Here is an 18,271-nt window from a genome sequence, read left to right as displayed (position 1 = left end):
ATTACTGGAAAAAGAAACAGAAAAACTAAGTTTCCTAGCACAGGAATCTCTCTGAATTTGTGCAACTATTAGTTCCTTCCCAGGTAGTGCTCTGTCCTGGTCCTGAGAGAGCCATCATTCTGGTGGCTGTTCCTGTTTTCTTCTGTTAGAAAGCACCAGCGTGGAAGATGGGGTTCTCCGGAACTTCTGTTCCCTTTTCTATTTTAGAAGGCATGAATTTTGCTTAGGAAATGGGTTTGCCCATTTGACAAGGGCATCAGGTTCCCAAGCATGCTCCTTTTCCTTGTTTGTCTCTGAGGAGTAGGAATCTGCCTCAGTTGGTTCATTCTCTTCCCAGTCCTTCCCACCCTCCCTTTCCTCACATGGGGCTGACTTGTCATGTCTTGAATACCACAAGAGCAGCTGACAGATTCAAGAGGTATCTTGAACTCTGAGTGAGGAGCCTGACAAGATGGCTCTTAGGAAATTGGTAGTGCTTCTGCTTATTAACCCAACCCTTGGGTACAATGAACAAGTGTCTGATTTTCTCACCAGAGAAGTCTAGCTAATGTCAGAAAGGAGGTCAAAAGTGGTAGCTTGGCATATGCCTCTATGGAAAATCAAACCAAGATTATTTAACAGTACAGGGGTTCTGTCTGCCAGCCAGCACATCTGTTCTCTTCCTGTTTCAGAACTCCAGGGAGGCTGCAGTTGCTGCATGAAGACAGTGGGGAGTCAGTGGTCAGCAGTGACAGCCTAAGATTTCCTCAGTATAAGAAAACATGTTCCTTTTGAGATACCCATGCTTTTGGTTTCATATCTGAGCTAGAGAGCAGTGCCATTCCTGCCAAGATCCACTAGTCTCCGCAGGTCTGGATGGGAGGAAGAGTACAGCTAGCTTGTAAGAAACTCAAGGGAGGGGCTGGAGTGTTGATTCAGTGGTTAAGAGCACTGGCTGCTTTTCCAGAGGTCCCGAGTTCAGTTCCCAGCAACCATATGGTGGTTCACAACTATCCATAATGAGATCTGGTGCCCATTTATGGCCTACAAGCAGAACACTGAATACATAATAAATAAACCTCTGGGGGAAAAAAAAGAAACTCAGGGAAACAGAGGAATGGCTTTGGAAGCACGCTTTGGAGAGGGCTGTTGTAAGGGAGAGTTGATGGTATGGATAGTAACCAGTCAGGATGCAGCTGGTTACTATCCTAGAGAAGGAATCTGGGGCCTCTTTGAAGTCCTAGTCATTACCCTGTTAGTTGATAGGTCTGTAGAAATTCTGAAGGATTGGGCTACATAATTAAAAAGGAGGAGGGCTCTGTCTGCCTAATGATAAGTATTTCAGTTTTTTGGATTTGTTGTTGTTATTGTTTTGCTTTGTGGGTTTGACTTGGTTTTTTTTGTTGTTGTTGTTGTTTTTTTGTTTTGTTTTGTTTTTCAAGACAAGGTTTCTCTGTGTAGCCCTGGATGATCTGAAAGTCACTTTGTATACTTGACTGGTCTCAAACTCAGTGATCCTCCTGTCTCTGCCTTCCAAGTATTGGGATTAAAGGCATTTGCCACCACTGCCCAGCTTGCTTGCTTTCCTTTCTCCCCCTCCCTCCCTCCCTCCCTCCCTCCCTCCCTCCCTTCCTTCTTTTCTCCCTCCCTCCCTCTCTCCCTCCCTCCCTTTCTCTCTTTTTCTCTTTCTATGATTATTTTATTTGCATTGATGTTTTGCGTGCATGTATGTCTGTGGGGGGATGTCAAATCCCCTGGAACTAGAGTTGCAGACAGTTGTGAGCTGCCATGTGGGTGCTGGGAACTGAACCTGGGTCCTCTAGAAAAACAGCCAGTGCTCTTAACTGCTGAGCTATCTCTCCAGTCCCAGTATTTCAGTATTCTTACAAGTTAGGACCGCATGTTAGCCCTTTGATGTCTGGAGCAAGTGGAGTCTCAGAGAACCGAGATGACAGTAATTGATAGAAGCGAATAGTGCCCCTCTCGCCAATGGAAGCTTAGAATTACCCTTTAAACCTTTCCTGGGTCCAGTAGAGAATGGCTTCACACTGGTAATGTTAATAACTAACGGTTAGATGTATTTCTCTGTCTCCCAGTTTTGGCAGTAATTGGAACAAACGTGCTGGGGGCAACGAGAATTGGTTGATGTTGCCGTCAGATATATTAGTGGTAGGACTGAGGTCCTGGAGTTCACAGCTGGGCACACGGGGAAGCCAGAGAAACTGCTTACGTCAATGTCTTTAGAGAACAAGAGAGTTTTAATTTATTCATTTCTAGGGTTAGGAGCTAGGACATCTTGAAAAGGGAATGAGGGGACAGTCACAGGAAGGGACAGACTATTGTGACAGATAGTGCCACTTGATGGTTGATGTATTATATCTAATTAAAGGTGCAGGCTTCAAGCAAGTGTTGAGTGTAGAAATGATGGACAGTATTGGAGGTAAAAATTATATGAAAATTTAATACAAATTATGTTGAAAATGGGAGTTGGGTCTTTTGGAAACAAACAAGGTAATATTATTGGTAATTGTTCTGAGGTAAGAATTAAAGGCAAGAGAATATTATAGAGACATCCAACTGAAAAACTGTGTTGAGGAAAGTTCAACCCTTGCTGAGTGTAGCAATGACGGCACCACGAACCCTTCAATTGCTGTCAAGAAGGGAGACCACCGTTTTCATGTTGCACAGGTTTGCACTGTTTGTGCTGTTACTGCCCCAGGCATGACTTGTGCATCATGTTACACTGACTGGGGCAGTGAGGGAATAAAGAAAAGACAGATGGATAGATAGATGGACAGACAGAAAGCTAGGATCAGGTTGTTCAGACTCCTGGCTGCAAAACCCACAGCACCCTGGAAACTTCATGTGTTTATTGTAGAGTTGAGTAGAGAAGTGCGAGTTACTGCTTCAGTTGTACAAGGAGCGAACAATGAGGCAGGTTTCTCTAACTCAGCAGGGGAAGTCTCTGTAGGGCGCAGTCTTTAGGCAGTAAACATCGAGGAGAGGAAAGCTAGTGTAGATATTTTCTGCATACACTGTCAGCACTCACATTTGGTCCCGCAAGGAAGGCTTTGTCATACTTCCCTACCTCACCCCAGGGGAGCAGCTCTCGTGTTTCTCCATGGGTCTGAGGCTCTGGAGACTGACATATCCAGTTCGTGTCAACACACACAGTTTTTTCAAGACTTCACTCGGTCAGGGCTTTCTCTGCTGTCTACAGCGTAAAAAGAGTACATTTTTGTTTTCTCCTGCAGTACTGTTTTTTATAGATACCGATATCCATATTGATTTCCAGTAAGTAGTATGTGACAGGCTACAGAACTAGACTGTTAGTGCTAACTGTGTAGGGCATCTCTTTCAGGGCTCCTAGACAGGAAAGGGAAGTCCCCAGAGCTGAACCCACTTACTCTGAGAGTCAGTGCGTGCAAGGAGGAGGACCTAGAGTCTCGGGACTCCTTCCTTTCGGGCACTCTTTCCCAGCCTTAGGTCTTGCCACTACGTATCATGTGGAATAATAGCTGGTAGATTTAATGGTTCACTAGGATCAGCCTGCCTGTGAAGGGAATTCACAGAGGCCCTAAGGCAGTTAGGCGAAGGTTGATTTTCTTTATATATGACAAACATGGAACATGATTGAAAATAGATTCCCTTTCAGCCACTTGGTTTCGTACCTACATTCTAAATAAGAAACCTTGACATGAAACTTCTCTGTAATTTGGTTTTTGAAGGGACAGGAACACCAACTCAGCAATGCCCAGAAACTATTATCTTGTAATACTTTATGAATGATTCTGTTGAATGAATGTGGTAATACTGGCTACTGATAGAATCCAGGGAAGGCTAAAGCCATAAACATGTTATTCACATGGATACTTTTAGTTTCTTATACAATTGGAAGTCAGCCAGCTGTGTGTTTAGCTCAGCAGCCCTAGGGGCAATCTCCAGTACCAAAACAATAACACCATCACCAGCAGACACCACCGCTCTGCGTGTGTAGCTTAGTAGGGTACATAGAGACAAGCAGAAGTCAAAGCTGGAGGACAGGACACCCAGGAAACGTGCGGACCACCTCTGGGGAAACTACAGAAAAATGCCACTGATTCTAGGGCCAGGGACTTCCACCTGTTGGACTTAGAGGGTGCATAAAGCTGCTGATAAGATCAAAGAAGTCAGCTGGGCCAAAATTCAGCTTTAAGATCACTTCCCAGCTATATATATGCTAGGGTCTTCCCATGAAACAAACAGTGAAATCTGTGAACAGGAAAAGAAAATAAAACCACATCTATGGCCGGGTGGTGGTGGCACACGCCTTTAACTCCAGCACTCTGGAGGCAGAGGCAGGCAGATTTCTGAACTCAAGGCCAGCCTGGTCTACAGCATGAGTTCCAGGACAGCCAGGGCTGTTACACAGAGAAACCCTGTCTCAAAACACAAAAACCCATATGTATTCTGAAGCATGGCTTAAAGCTGTGTTGCTCCATCTGTGCCATGAGAGGAGAAAAAAATGTGCTGAGCAGCTTCTGCAGGTGGGAGATGCTTCATCTGAGCATTGCTTGGGCTGGAAGAACTCAGTCAGCTGTGACTGACGTGAGCAGAGGTGACAGCGCCCCAGGAGCACGCTGTGGAAGAGCTGGTGGGCCTGCAGTGTTTTTAAACACACAACCTGTACGTAAGTTATATACCAACGGAATAAATAGTAATGAACAGTGGGGCAAAGGTCTCATCTTTCTGGGTCTGGGTTACCTCACTCAGGATGATTTTTTCTAGTTCCATCTATTTACCTGTGAATTTCATGATTTCATGTTTTTAACAGCTGAGTAACACTCTGTTATGTAAATGTACCACATTTTCTTTACCCATTCTTCTGTTGAGGGACATCTAGGTTGTTTCCAGTTTTGACTGTTAGGAATAGAGCAGCAGTGGATGTGGTTCTGGTAGAGACACAGCAGCAAGTGTCTCTGGTAGGATGGAGCATCCTTTGGTTATATGCCCAAGAATGGTGTAGCAGGATCTTGAGGGATCCTGCTTGTAGCATCATCTAGTTGATGAACCACACCACTGATTTCCATAGTGGCTGTACAAGTTTGCACTCCCTCCAGCAATGAAGGAGTGTTAGCCTTATTCCACATCCTCACCACCATAAGCTGTTTTTTCTCTTATTGGTCTTAGCCATTCTGTCAGGTATGAAATACCAAAACAGTTTTGATTTGCATTGCTCTGATGACTAAAACTGTTGAACATTTCTTTAAGTATTTCTTAGCCATTTGAGTTTTTTCTTTTGAGAATTCTGTTTAGATCTGTACCCCATTTTTAATTGGGTTGTTTTCTTGGTATCTTCTTGGGTTTTTGTGTTTATATAATATATATTGTATATATATGTAATATAATATATACATATATATATTAGATATTAGCCTTCAGTCAGATATGTAGTTGATAGAAGTCTTTTCCACTCAGTAGCCTGATACTTTATCTGAATGGTGATGTTCTTTGCTTTGCAGAAGCTTTTCCGTTTCATGAAGTCTCATTTATTACTTGCTGAACTTAGTACCAGTGCTGATGGTGTTGTGTTCAGAAAGTCTTTTCCTGTGCCAATGAATTCAAGGTTTTTCCCCATTATACTGGTTAATCTTACGCTAATTTGACCCAAGCTAGGATTATCTGCAAGGATGGGGAACCTCAATTGAGAAAATGCCTCCATAAGATCCAGCTGCAAGGTATTTTCTTAATTAGTGATTGATGAGGGAGGGCCCAGCCCATTAGTTGGTGCCATCCCTGGGCTGGTGGTCCTGGGTTCTATAAGAAAATAGACTAAGTAAGCCATGGGAAGCAAGCCGGTAAACAGCACCCCTCCCCCTCCATGGCCTCTGTATTAGCTCCTGCCTCTAGGTTCCTTCCCTGTTTGAGTTCTTGTTCTGATCTCCTTCAGTGATGAACAGTGATATGGAAGTATAAGCTGAATAAACCCTTTCCTCCCCAACTTGCTTTTTGGTCATGGTGTTTCATTGCAACAATAGAAACCCTAACTAAGACACCCACTTTCTCTTCTATCAGATTCAGTATATCCTTTAGGAGTTTTAAGTTTTATGCAGGGTGCTAAGTGTGGATCTATTTGGGTTTTCTTCTACACACAGTCATCCAGTTTGACTAACACCATTTGTTGAAGATGCTGTCTCCCCCTGCCACCCGCAGTGTGTATTTCTGGTTTCGTTATCAAAAAACGGTTGTCCTTAGGTGTGTGGATTTTTACAGCTGGGTCTTCTTTTTATAAACTCTGAGGCGTGACTAATGCCCCTGAGGAGCTTCTCATTCGCTAAAATAGATGCCACATACTCTGCACACCAAGTCCCTATGGAATACAATTGGCTTTTTTTATTATTATTATTATTAACTTTTGCTGCCTTTTAAGCCAGGTTGTCCAACTCAGCAACTCCACTCCACTGTCAGCAGCCTGCAGGACTCTGTTCCCTCAGGCGCTGACTCTTTCAAAGCTACTAAGTAGGGAACTTATCTAAATCTCTGTCCCTCTAAAGAATCCAAGATTCAAAAGTTGCTGCCGAATTCTGCTCCTCAGAGAGGCTGAGTAGCAAGTAGCTCACCTCCTCTCTTCTTGTCTCTCCAGAAGCCCCTCCCTGCTTGCCCCTCCCTAAAAAATTCCTCTCCAAAATGGGCAGTGTTAGCACATGCCTTTAATCCAAGCACTTGGGAGGCAGAGGCAGGCAGATCTTTGTGAGTTTGAGGCTAACCTGGTCTAAAAGAGCTAGTTCCAGGACAGGACAGGCTCCAAAGCTACAGAGAAACCCTGTCTCAGAAAAAAAAAAAAAAGAAATATTTCTCCACCTGGCTCCTCCCTACCTCTTCCTGTCAGCTAATTGCTAACGCAGCCTCCTGACTGCAGGTGAATTTTATTTAATCAAATACATCTTTGTATCATTAAACAAATCTTCCAGAGCATAAATAAAAGTAACACCTTAAAATAACATTCTACAACAGAGTACCTTTCAAACCCCCTTCTGCTGGAGGCAGGTTAGTTCCGTGGCCTCCCTGTCCTCTATACTTTTTGTTACAGTATGTGTTAGAAGTCAAAGTTAGGTCAGCCCCATAGAGAAGTATAAAACATTAAATCAAAAAGTTTGAAAATAGTTGATTGCCGGAGTCCAGCTCCAGCATGGTGCAGGTCCCAGGATGGGGTGTGGGCTTGGTGAGGGAAGGAGACTTGACACAGTATGAGGATGAATCAGGATGGCTGCCCGTTTATTGAAAATAGTCTATACCTTATATACTCTGTAATTGTATTATAGTTTGACCACAAGCAATATTGAAAGCATGCTTAATGATTCTGGAATGAAGGCAGTCATCAGTGTCATTACAGTATTTTTTATTTCTGGAATGAAGGCAGTCATCAGTGTCATTACAGTATTTTTTATGAAGCAAAGAACGGTAAGTTTAGCAAAAATCTAAATGATTATTGTTGTCTAAGGTTCAGTAATCCCACCAGGTGCTCTCTTACACTTCCTCCTGCACAGTCTCAGCCCTTGTCAGAAGGTGTCAGACAAATCCAAAAGAGCAACTTTTATTCTTCAAGGGGCATGACGTAGTATTTGTAACATGTATCACAACATGGTACAACAAGCATTGAGCTCTTTCCTGATACCATTGCTTTGTGCCTTAGTCTTATCATAGGCCTTGTTCCCCTCATAAGCTCCCAAACGGGAAGGTTCTGACATCTTACTCTTTTTTCATTATAGAGTATCATTCTGATTCCTTCAGTGTATGCTCCTGGATGTGGCAGAGGGGAAGCAAGCCAGTCTAATTTCTTAACAGAATCTCCTCTCTTGGGACAGACCAGATCTTGCCATTCATCCAGTAAGTTATTAATCGTGGACATTATTATATACATATTAACTGAACCCTTGCCCTAAATGGCAAGCTTTATTAGATTAGAAACAATCACCACATTTCCCCTTTTTGTGTAATATAAAAAGGTTATAACTAATATAAGAAAAACTATATACAATAAGTACAATAACTATATATAGTATGTACAGGCAATAAATACATTAACAATGTCTAGCCCATTTGCATTTGACAAATTTGCATTTGACAAATTCAGAGAAAATACTCCATTAACTATACTATCTTGGTTAGTCCAAAAGGTTGTACCTAATTCACTTTCTATTCTAATTTGATTATCAAATTATCTTTTGATGTCTTTCTACCTTCTACACTTTACACCTCTTTAGTGAGTTTCTTTTCTGAGTCTGGTAAATAAGGAAAACAATAATTATCTGGACTTCAACTCCCTCAGAGACCCAAGAAGGAAATAATAACTGAGTAAGCAGAAAGTGCAAGCTAGCAACTTCCAAAAAAAATGTGAGAAACGGCAAAAGCAGCTGGCTGTCTGGACAGTCACCCAAGGTTCTTCTGCAATGTTGGGGCATACATCTTTGGCCTACAGGCCTAGCATTATCTGGCAGATTTTTCTATGAAGCAGGATTTTTGATGGACTGTCCCTCCTTGTCTTATTAAGGTTTTACAATGGATCTGGATCCATTGTTTCTCTTGATTATATATTTTTCATCCCTGGAACCAGGTGTACTCAGGTAGTAAATCTTGAACTTCTCTTTCCTTGGTGTAATCAGGGGGGCATAATGGGGTTTCTTGTGTGAGGAGTAAGCAGGGATATCATTCTATATGGTTCCACAGTGGCAGAGAATCTTTCCAAAGAAGTATTGGTTTAAAGAGCCTGCCATTGTATTATACATTTATATCCTTTACCAAAGCCCACACAACATTTCCCAAACAAAAAGGCATAAGGAAACTCCTATAATGTAGTGAGAATCATTAAAATTGAAAATAAAAAGGTGGTTGGAGAATTGTGAACCACAATGTCAAAATGCTAGAACTTTGTTAAGCAGCAGTGGTTGCCATGTCATCCACACCCATTGATGATATAAAAGCACTGAATGCAGATAGACTTTAACAACACCTACATAGAGCTACTGGAAACAGAAAGTATCTCTCATGGCCTGAAGGCAATCTAAGGTAGAACTCTTTATAGTACAGTATTGGTGATGCATTTATAAAGTGACAGCACACGAAAGATAGACTCACATACATCAAAAACACCTAGAAATATCAGCAAGTTCTCAGTGGATAAAACTATTGTCTATCAGATAGATAAGAAAAACACCTAGGAATATCAGCAAGTTCTCAGTGGATAAAACTATTGTCTATCAGATAGATAAGTTTTGTGTTAACTTTTTAATGTTAAAATAAGGACAACAAGAGCCGTGGTCATTGGTAAGCTGTCCTTATTCAAGTGGATAATCCCCCATGCTCATGCACAAAACTGTAATAAAACAGTGGAACACCAAAAGAAGGGAGGGGGAGGAAGGTGTCGTGGGAAGGAAGGGTTTGGCAGGAGTGAAAGGGACAGGAGGAATAGGTGTGAATACAGTCAGAAAGCTTGCATAAGTTTAGAATTATAAGTAAATAAATAGAAAATTAAGATACATTTTTTTTCTACCACTGCTTTCTTTTGCACCAATGGTGGGCCTGAGAAATAACAAAAATTTAAGCATAAGCAACATTATAGTTTTTAGGCCATTGTCTTTTGTACATTTTTTTATAGCTTGAGAATAGGGTGCTTCTGAATCTTGTTTGGAAAGGTCTAGCTATTTATTTTGAGGTAGAGTCTCGCATGTCCCAGACTGGCCATTAACTTGCTGTGCAGCTGAGGATGACCCCAGATCCTAGTCCTTCAGCTTCTGCTTCACAGGGTTACAGGGTTAGCCTGTAGATTGATTCTGTGCATTTGCCACTGAACTGTATCCCCAGCTAGTTATTCAGACAACAGCTATGACAAGTCAAATGCCACCTGTGCTGCTAGGCCCTGTTCTGTGCTTCCCAGCATCCACACATGGGCTCTTTGCAACTCTGCCCCAGTGTTTGCTTCCTGCTTGAGCAGTCTGTTGGCCAGGAGTGGGAATGGAGCATAGGGACTGGTCAGTCATTTCTGCATAGACACTACCATAGCTTTGGCCTTCCACATTCCCAGAAATACCCAGGGACTTTTCCAGCCCTCATCCCTACCCTTCTTTATAGGCTTTATGACTTGTCAACTGTCTTCCCCACTGCTATGCCTAGTCCTATATATGTTGCTCAATTCATGTGCCATATAATGTGTTCATCTTATGCTTCTTTTGCTCTATTCTCATGGGAGACTTTAAGGTTAGTCCTAATGGAAGCAAACCAGCCATGTGTCACACTCCTTTAATCCCAGACTTGGGAGGCAGAGACAGGCAGATCTCTAAAAGTTCCAAGTCAGCCTGGTCTACATAGTTCTAGGCCAGCCAAGGCAACTCAGTGAGACTGTATCTCAAAATAACAGCAAAAGGAGGCAATGGGTGGACCCAGAGAAGTTGAGGCAGCCATAATGATTGAGAGTAAAGTCTTTGTGCTGCCTCTTGTGCTTGCAGTAAGATGCACTCTGTTGTTCTTGGACCAGTGCCAATATGGGCAGCATTAGATGGGGCTCCAGTGAGTTAGAAACAGCACAAAGCTCTTACTGAGATGTTCTGGGTTTTTCTTGGTTAACTACCAGTTCTTGCAGAGCTCTGACTTGTCAGAATCCTGAAGCAGTTGATTCTGACAGTCCTTACCAATTGCTATTGTGGAGGGATGGCATTTTGGAGTTTGTTACTATGCCATATGGTTTCCTTGAATGTTGGTTTTATAGCCTATACCATTTGCCAAACTTAATTAGTAATGCTATTGATTTATCTACAGATTTTTAAACATGTATACTCAGACAATTATGTCATCCCCCAGAATAACATTTTTTCTTCCTTTCCATTTAGTTCACTGAAAACAACCAACATAAGGATCCAGGGATGATGATATTGATAAGCACTTGATTGACATGTATGAGGCTCTGGCTTAGGTCCCTATCACCGTAGGAAAAGCAACATAGCGAGAAATTCTTATGAAATGATGTCAGAATTACTGTAAACATTTTATATGAATGACAGGCAAATGACAGGCCACACTCCCAGGTCTCTTTTCACTGATCTTTTTCCCCCTAAGGCAAAACAGCCTCATTTTATTGACCAGAAACTCAGTTGATTTCTTTCCCTCATGAAAAGCCTTGTCCTTTACAAGCAGAGTGAAAAGTGATAAGAGAAAAAATACTGACTCTCCATTTTTCTCCTGCGTTTTCTCAAATGTGTGATTGATTCTGTTGTTTCCCCTTTTTATGTTTCAGCCATGCTTGCCTGCAGTGCGTTGCCATGAATCTCTAGTTTATATTGATGAACCCAAAGACATTTTCAAGGCAGTAGGAGAGCATAAAAATGGGCTTTATAGTGATCCTGTCCACAGCTAGTTTAAAAATTGCTTTAGCACCTCATCTTTAGTAAGATAAGCTGCATCTTTATCCTGACAGTACACTGGTGTGAACAGATTTGGGGGTAAACTCACTGACTACTTGTAAACACACAGATCTAAACACTAGTTGTGCCACTGGTAACTGTAAGTGTCATATAGAAGAAGAGGAACAATTCAGTCATCTGTCCTATCAGTTAAATGGATGTCATTTAAGAACACCTACATTAATAACTCTGTATAACCATTCCACAAGAAGGAAACATTAGCCCAGTTTTATAAAGGAGACATGTTTACGTGTGGTCCTGCCTGCTAGCTGATTACTGTGCCAGTGTCCAGGCCAACCTGGGCTATCCCAACTGTAGTCATTCCACAGAACTGTGAGGATTTTTCCTATCTGCATGTGCTTTGATCTCTGATTGGAAGGAGCACACACACTGAGGATGCTGGTGTATAGGGTTCTGCAGTAGGAGACTAGGGAGAAGAGAGGCACGCCTTCTCCCCAGTTGCTTTTTCTCATGGAATCATTACGTACTCTCTTTCTCTATTCTTGCTTTCCCTGCTTTTCTCTGTAGTCAGTTTGGGCTTCATCTGGATGCTCTCTTACCTTCATGTCCTGGTCAGGTTCCCTTGGTCAGGTTAGCTCGCCTCTGAGAAACACCCCTCCTAGTTCTTGAGAAGTACATTGTGCTCCTGCCCACGAGCTTGGGCTCTGAGCCGTCATCTAGTCTTACTCATCACAGATGTGTTTACCTTGCTTATTTCTTGTTTCTTCCTTCCTTTCAAGGCTCCAGTCCATGCCTTCAGCTCTCCCTACTTCCTGCTTATGACTCACTTTTGCTTAGTGATGCTTTTCTTTGCTAACAGGGCCATTCATCCTAAGTGAGTCAGCAGGTTTAACAAGCCTTGACGCAGCTCTGATGAGCCTCTCACACTGGAGAGATCCATGTTCCTGATGAAAATGCGTCTACTGATCAGCTACGTCAGAGGCGAATGCATCTCGGCGGAAGTTACCACCACCGCCACCACATCTCTTCCCTCACAGTAGCCTCACAAGGTTGCCGATTGATGAGAGTTTTCTAGAAGGCCCGATTCCCTAGGACAGTAACTCTGAAGCTCATAGGTGGATTTGGGGAGTGGCAGCTTGCACCTCTAAACCTAGCACTTTGGGTGCTGAGGCAAGGAATTTTGCTGAGAGTTCCAGGCTAGCCTGGGCCACAGAGTAAGCATTGTCACTGTCTCAAAAGTGTCATCGATGTAGAATTTGTACATGTCTCTGTTACGTTTTTTTGATCTTCACATACCTTGTACTATATTCTGTATTCATCCAAATTCAATTCTTACAGACCCCTTTGATAACCTCCTAGTAAAATGCTTTAATAAGTGACCTAATGTTCCAGATTTAGAATTGGGTTTTGTTTGCTTGTTTTAGAGCAGCCTCCTTCTTTCTTGATCCCTGTGGTCATTTCTCCACAGGCATGGTGGGTTATTGTTATCAGTCATGTCCTTAGCTTATTCAGAATAAAACCTATGCAGGACCCTGTGAATGTAGGCATGTATTCTACCACCACCCACACCCACAGCTACTATTTTCACATTCTAGTTGGGATTACTATTGCTGTGATAAAACACCATGATCAACGCAACTTGGGGAGGAAAAAGTTTATTTGGCTCACTTCCATATCACTGTTTATCGCTGAGAGAAGTCAAGAGTAAGACTCAAGCCGGGCAGGAACCTAGAGACAGGAGCTGATGCAGAGGCCATGGAGGAGGTCTGCTTACCAGCTTGCATCCTCCTAGCTTGTTCAGCATGATTTATTATAGAACCCAGGACCACCAGCCCAGGGATGGCACCACCTACAATGTATTTGGCCCTCCACCATCAACCATTAAGAAAATGCCCTGCAAGCTTGCCCACAGCCGGATCTTATGGAGGCTGTGGTCGTTTGAATGTAATTGGCCCCCTAAACTCAGGAGTGGCACCATTAGGAGGTGTTGCTTTGTTAAAGTAGGTGTGGCATGCTGCCATGCTCCGTGCCCTGATGATAGTGGACTGAACCTCTAAACTGTAAGTGATCTCCTCAATTAAATGTTTTCCTTTATAGGAGTTGCCATAGTCAGGGCTAGAGAGATGTCTCAGCAGTTAAGAGCACTGGCTGCTCTTCCAGAGGACCTGGGTTCAATTCCCAGCACCTGCATGGCAGTTCACAACTGTCCAGTTCCAGGGAATCTGACACCTCCACACCAATGCGCATAAAATGAATTTAAATAAATTATTTAAAAATAAGAGTTGCAGTAGTCATAGTGTCTCTTCGCAGCAATAGAAACTAACTAAAAGCTGGGCAGTGGTAGCACATGCCTTTAATCCCCACACTTGGGAGGCAGAAACAGGTGGATCTGAGTTCGAGGCCAGCCTGGTCTACAAGAGCTAGTTCCAGGACAGGCCCCAAAGCTACAGAGAAACCCTGTCTCGAAAAACTAAAAGAAGAAAAAAAGAAACTGTAACTAAGACAGAGGCATTTTCTTTTTTTTTTTTTAAGATTCATTTATTTATTATGTATACAACATTCCTTCCATGTATGCTTGCATGCCAGAAGAGGGCACCAGATTGCATTATAGATGGTTGTGAGCCACCATGTGGTTGCTGGGAATTGAACTCAGGACCTTTGGAAGAGCAGTCAGTACTTTTAACCTCTAAGCCATCTCTCCAGCCCCAGAGGCATTTTCTTAATTGAAGTTTCCTCCCCTCAGATTACTCTAGCTTGTGTCAAACTAACTTAAAACTAGCCAGCAAAATGATAATACCTGAGTGTGCCTTTAATCCCAGGACTCAGGAGGCAAAGGATGGTAGATCTCCATAAGATCAAGGGTATCTTGAACTGCAAAGTGAGTTGTAGGCTATCCAGAACCACACAGTGAGACCCAGAAACCCAAATCAGCAGCAGCAGCAACAGCAGATCACGATGGCACATATCCGTAATGGCAACATTTGAGAGGCTAAGGCAGGAAAATCAAATTCAGAGCAAGACTGAATAGTTGTAGGACAGATCAGGTATGGATTTATTTATTTATTTATTTTTATTTTTTTTTTAAAGAAATTCTTTATTATGTATACAATGTTCTATCTGCATGTATGCCTGATCACCAGAAGAGGGCACCAGGGCTCATAGATGGTTGTGAGCTCATAGATGTGGTTGCTGGGAATTGAACTCAGGATCTCTGGAAGAGCAGCCAGTGCTCTTAACCTCTGAGCCATCTCTCCAGCCCGAGGTATGGATTTAATAACTAGTATTGTACTTTGAACTCAGCTAGAATTTCATTGTATGACTACAGTTCACAGAACTGACCATGAATGTTACCAAAGATGGCATCCTTTATGCAACGTCTTTTTGACAGCTGCTTCTGTACATTAGCCTCCCTTCCTGTTCTTTCTTTCTTTTTCTTCTTTTTTTATTCCTTCTTACTTCCTTTTTTTGTTCATTTTTTCAGACAGGGTTTCTCTATGTAGCCCTGACTTCCCTAGAACTCACTTTGTAGACCACGCTGGCCTCAAACTCAAAGAGATCTGCCTGCCTCTGCCTCCCAAGTGCTAGGATTAAAGGTGTGCGCCACCACCACCTGCCCTTCCTGTTATTTCTTTTTTTTTCTTTTTTTTCTATATTTATTTATTGCGTATACAGTGTTCAGCCTCCTTGTATGCCTACGGGCCAGAAGAGGGCACCAGACCCCATTACAGATGGTTGTGAGCCACTATGTGGTTGCTGGGAATTGAACTCAGGACCTTTGGAAGAACAGGCAATGCTCTTAATCTCTGAGCCATCTCTCCAGCCCCCTTCCTGTTATTTCTAAGCCAACACTTGGGAATACATGAGCAAGGGCATCAGCAACTAGGTGTAATGAACACAAAGTGTTCATATGTCCTGTCTCTGCAAAGTTAGCAGCATAGAATCCTGATTAGGGACCAGAGGAGATTTACAAAGGTAGGGGTGGTGAAATGGCTTAGTGGGTAAGGTACTTGGTGTATAATCACAAGGTCCTGAGTTTGGATCTGCACCTGTATAAGGAAGCAGAAAGCCAGACAGCGGTGTACCTATAACCCTAGTATTGGGGAGGCAGAGACAGGTGAATCCTGGGGCCAAATCAGGGAGCTTCAGTCTAATGAGAGACCCTGTCCAAAACCTTGAGTGGTAAGTGATAGGACACCAAACATTGACCTCTGGCCTCTGAGCACTCACAGGCAAGTGCACCTGCACATACACATACATGTGCATACATACTACATATGTGTGTGTGTGTGTGTGTGTGAGAGAGAGAGAGAGAGAGAGAGAGAGAGAGAGAGAGAGAGAGATGGGGAGGCTACTTAACTAGCTCATTAGACAGTGCCCAATCTGGAAACAGCTGCATGACTATTGCCTTTGTCTCACCATCTTTTTGTCCTTCCACTTTTCGCTTTGCTTATTTACTTATTTTTCTATTGCTCTATCCTTAGTGTTTTCATCCCCCCTTCTCTCCTTCTCTTCCTCTCTGCTTATTTATTTATTTGGTTTTTTGAGACAGGGTTTCTCTTGTAGCCCTGACTGTCCTAGAACTCATAGACCAAGCTGGCCTCAGACTCAGAGATCCTCCTGCTTCTGCCTCCTGAGTGCTAGGATTAAAAGCGTGTGCCACCACTGCCTGACTTTGCTTAATTTATGTGTGTACATTTCCTGTATCCAAGTATATGAATTACATGCGTGCCCGCTGCCTTCAGAGGCCAGAAGAGGGCATTTGATTTGCTGAGATGGAGTTACAGTAGGTTGTGAGGCACCATGTGGTGCTGGAAACCAAACCCGGATCCTCTGTGAGAGCAGTGCTCTTAACCAGCAAGCCATCTCTTCAGTGCCCACACCTATTTCTGTTGCTCTCCTAGCTGGTTTTCTGGGCTTTCATCGGTACCTTGTGTCTGACTCTGCTCATTCACTGTGGAAGGGGGAAACTAGCCTTTACGTGACAAAGTAGAAAGTTGACTAAAACAATGAAAAGGACCAAATACTGTCCTTAGCATCATCTTTCAGGAGTGTCACCCTCTGCACATGAGACATGATGCCATCTATAAAGTTTACAGTTGAGAATGATGCGGTTGAGTTACAGAAAAAAAAGTCACACACCCAAAAATCTGACACTGGTTGGAGTAAGCTTGCAGTTTTGTGTTGGGCTACACTGATAACTGTTCTGGGATGCATGCAGCTCAGGAGTCACAGGGTGGACATGCCCAGTGCGTCAAGTATTGTCTTCACTTATGCAGAGCTATGTGCAGATGGATTTTCCTTTGGGCCACTCACTCACAAAAAATGACACGGAGAGTTATTGTTAACTATGAAGGCTTGGCCTATAGCTCAGGCTTGTCCTTTATTTTTAAAAAGATTTATTTATTTATCATTTATTTATTATTATTTATCCTATATACAGTATTCTGCCTGTATGTTTGCCTGCACTCCATAAGAGGGCATTGGATCTCCTTGTAGATGGTTGTGAACCACCATGTGGTTGCTGGGAATTGAACTCAACCTCTGGAAGAGCAGTCAATGCTCTTAACCTCTGAGCCCCTCACTACCTTTTATAATGTAAATTAACCCATTTATATTAATCTATGTTTCGCCTTGTGGCTTTTTATCTCTCTTCCATCTTGCACTTCCTGTTTCCTCTCCATGTCCTCTGGCATATCTTCCTCACCTAGATTCATCTCCTCTCTCTCTCTCTCTCTCTCTCTTTCTTTTTCTCTGCCCAGAAGTCTCCCCAACCTCTTCCTGCCTAGCTATTGACCAATCATTCAGCTCTTTATTAAACCAATCAGAAGTCACCTTGGCAAAGACATATCTTCACAGTGTACAAAAGGATTGCTCCACAACAGCTATGCACTTCTAGTGCGAGTGATGAGAATTCTGTCTCTCATGGGTGGGTGTCTCATCAATGTGTGTCATAGAATGGTTAGCATACTGGCTTCAGTGCCATGTGTCGTCACACATTGCCAGTCACTGTGACCACCACAAATGCCTTCCCATATTTCCAACACCTCACAAAGGAGTGGCATAACCTCTGGCTTAGGGTCACTACTAGCCAGACAATTCCAAATACATCACCAAACCTGGACTCAGGTGCTCATTAGTAAGTACTGCATAAGATGTGATGGGGGCAGCTAAATTGTCTGTCTTTTTGTCTAAATAACCCAGTCATTAAGACCACTAAATGCCTGCCATACTGAGGTTATTCCAGCCTCTTATCTTTCAAATCTTAAAGCATTATAAAATGTTTCATTATAAGAAAACTGTTGTTAGGCTCTAAACAGGATTATAATAAAATCATCAATTCCTTTAAAATGTAAAATATCACCATATATTATATTTATTCTATACACACAGAACATTTTCTTCAATATAAATATTAGGTTTTCATAAAGTTATTGGCTTATGCGATGAATGTGTGCTAATATTTAGTGCTTCAGATTTTGAGATGTCAGTAGAAGTGATTATAAGGAGAGCTGCGGCTGAAGTCTATAGGTCCCGAAGAATGAAGATTGGAATACAAGGCCACAGCTAAACTTCTGAAGTTCACTGTCAGGACTGTGCTGGTTCAGGAGGAGAGCATGGAAGGTGCATACGGGATCCTGGACAGCATCCTCAACACCGATGGGCATACTGAAGTCATGACGTGATGGTGCTACTGTAAGAAGCCTCGCCGCCACCGCCAGCGGGAGAACTTTGAGACATGCCAGAGGATCTACAACAAGGAAATGACTTGCAAGATTAACTTCCTGATGCAAAAGAACTGGGCAGATCCAGAGCCGGTTGCTAGAGCCTGTGGATAGAAGGCCCATATTAATTGTATGTCCAACTCTTTTCTTTATCTAACCACAATTTCTGTTACCCTT

At 42.7% G+C, this 18,271-nt stretch overlaps 1 protein-coding gene across 4 annotated transcripts in view; it reads left to right on the top strand.

The window, feature by feature from the left end:
• Positions 1–18,271, top strand: part of LOC121464728 (NEDD4-binding protein 2-like 2) — a 72,852-nt gene that overhangs the window by 44,578 nt on the left and 10,003 nt on the right. The window lies entirely within an intron of this gene.

The sequence above is a fragment of the Microtus oregoni genome, unplaced genomic scaffold (genome assembly GCF_018167655.1).
Source record: "Microtus oregoni isolate MIOR12 unplaced genomic scaffold, Mior012 000029F_ref0000214, whole genome shotgun sequence".
NCBI lineage: Eukaryota > Metazoa > Chordata > Mammalia > Rodentia > Cricetidae > Microtus > Microtus oregoni.
Note: the sequence above shows the minus strand (reverse complement) of the source record. Positions and strands in the feature narration are given on the sequence as shown.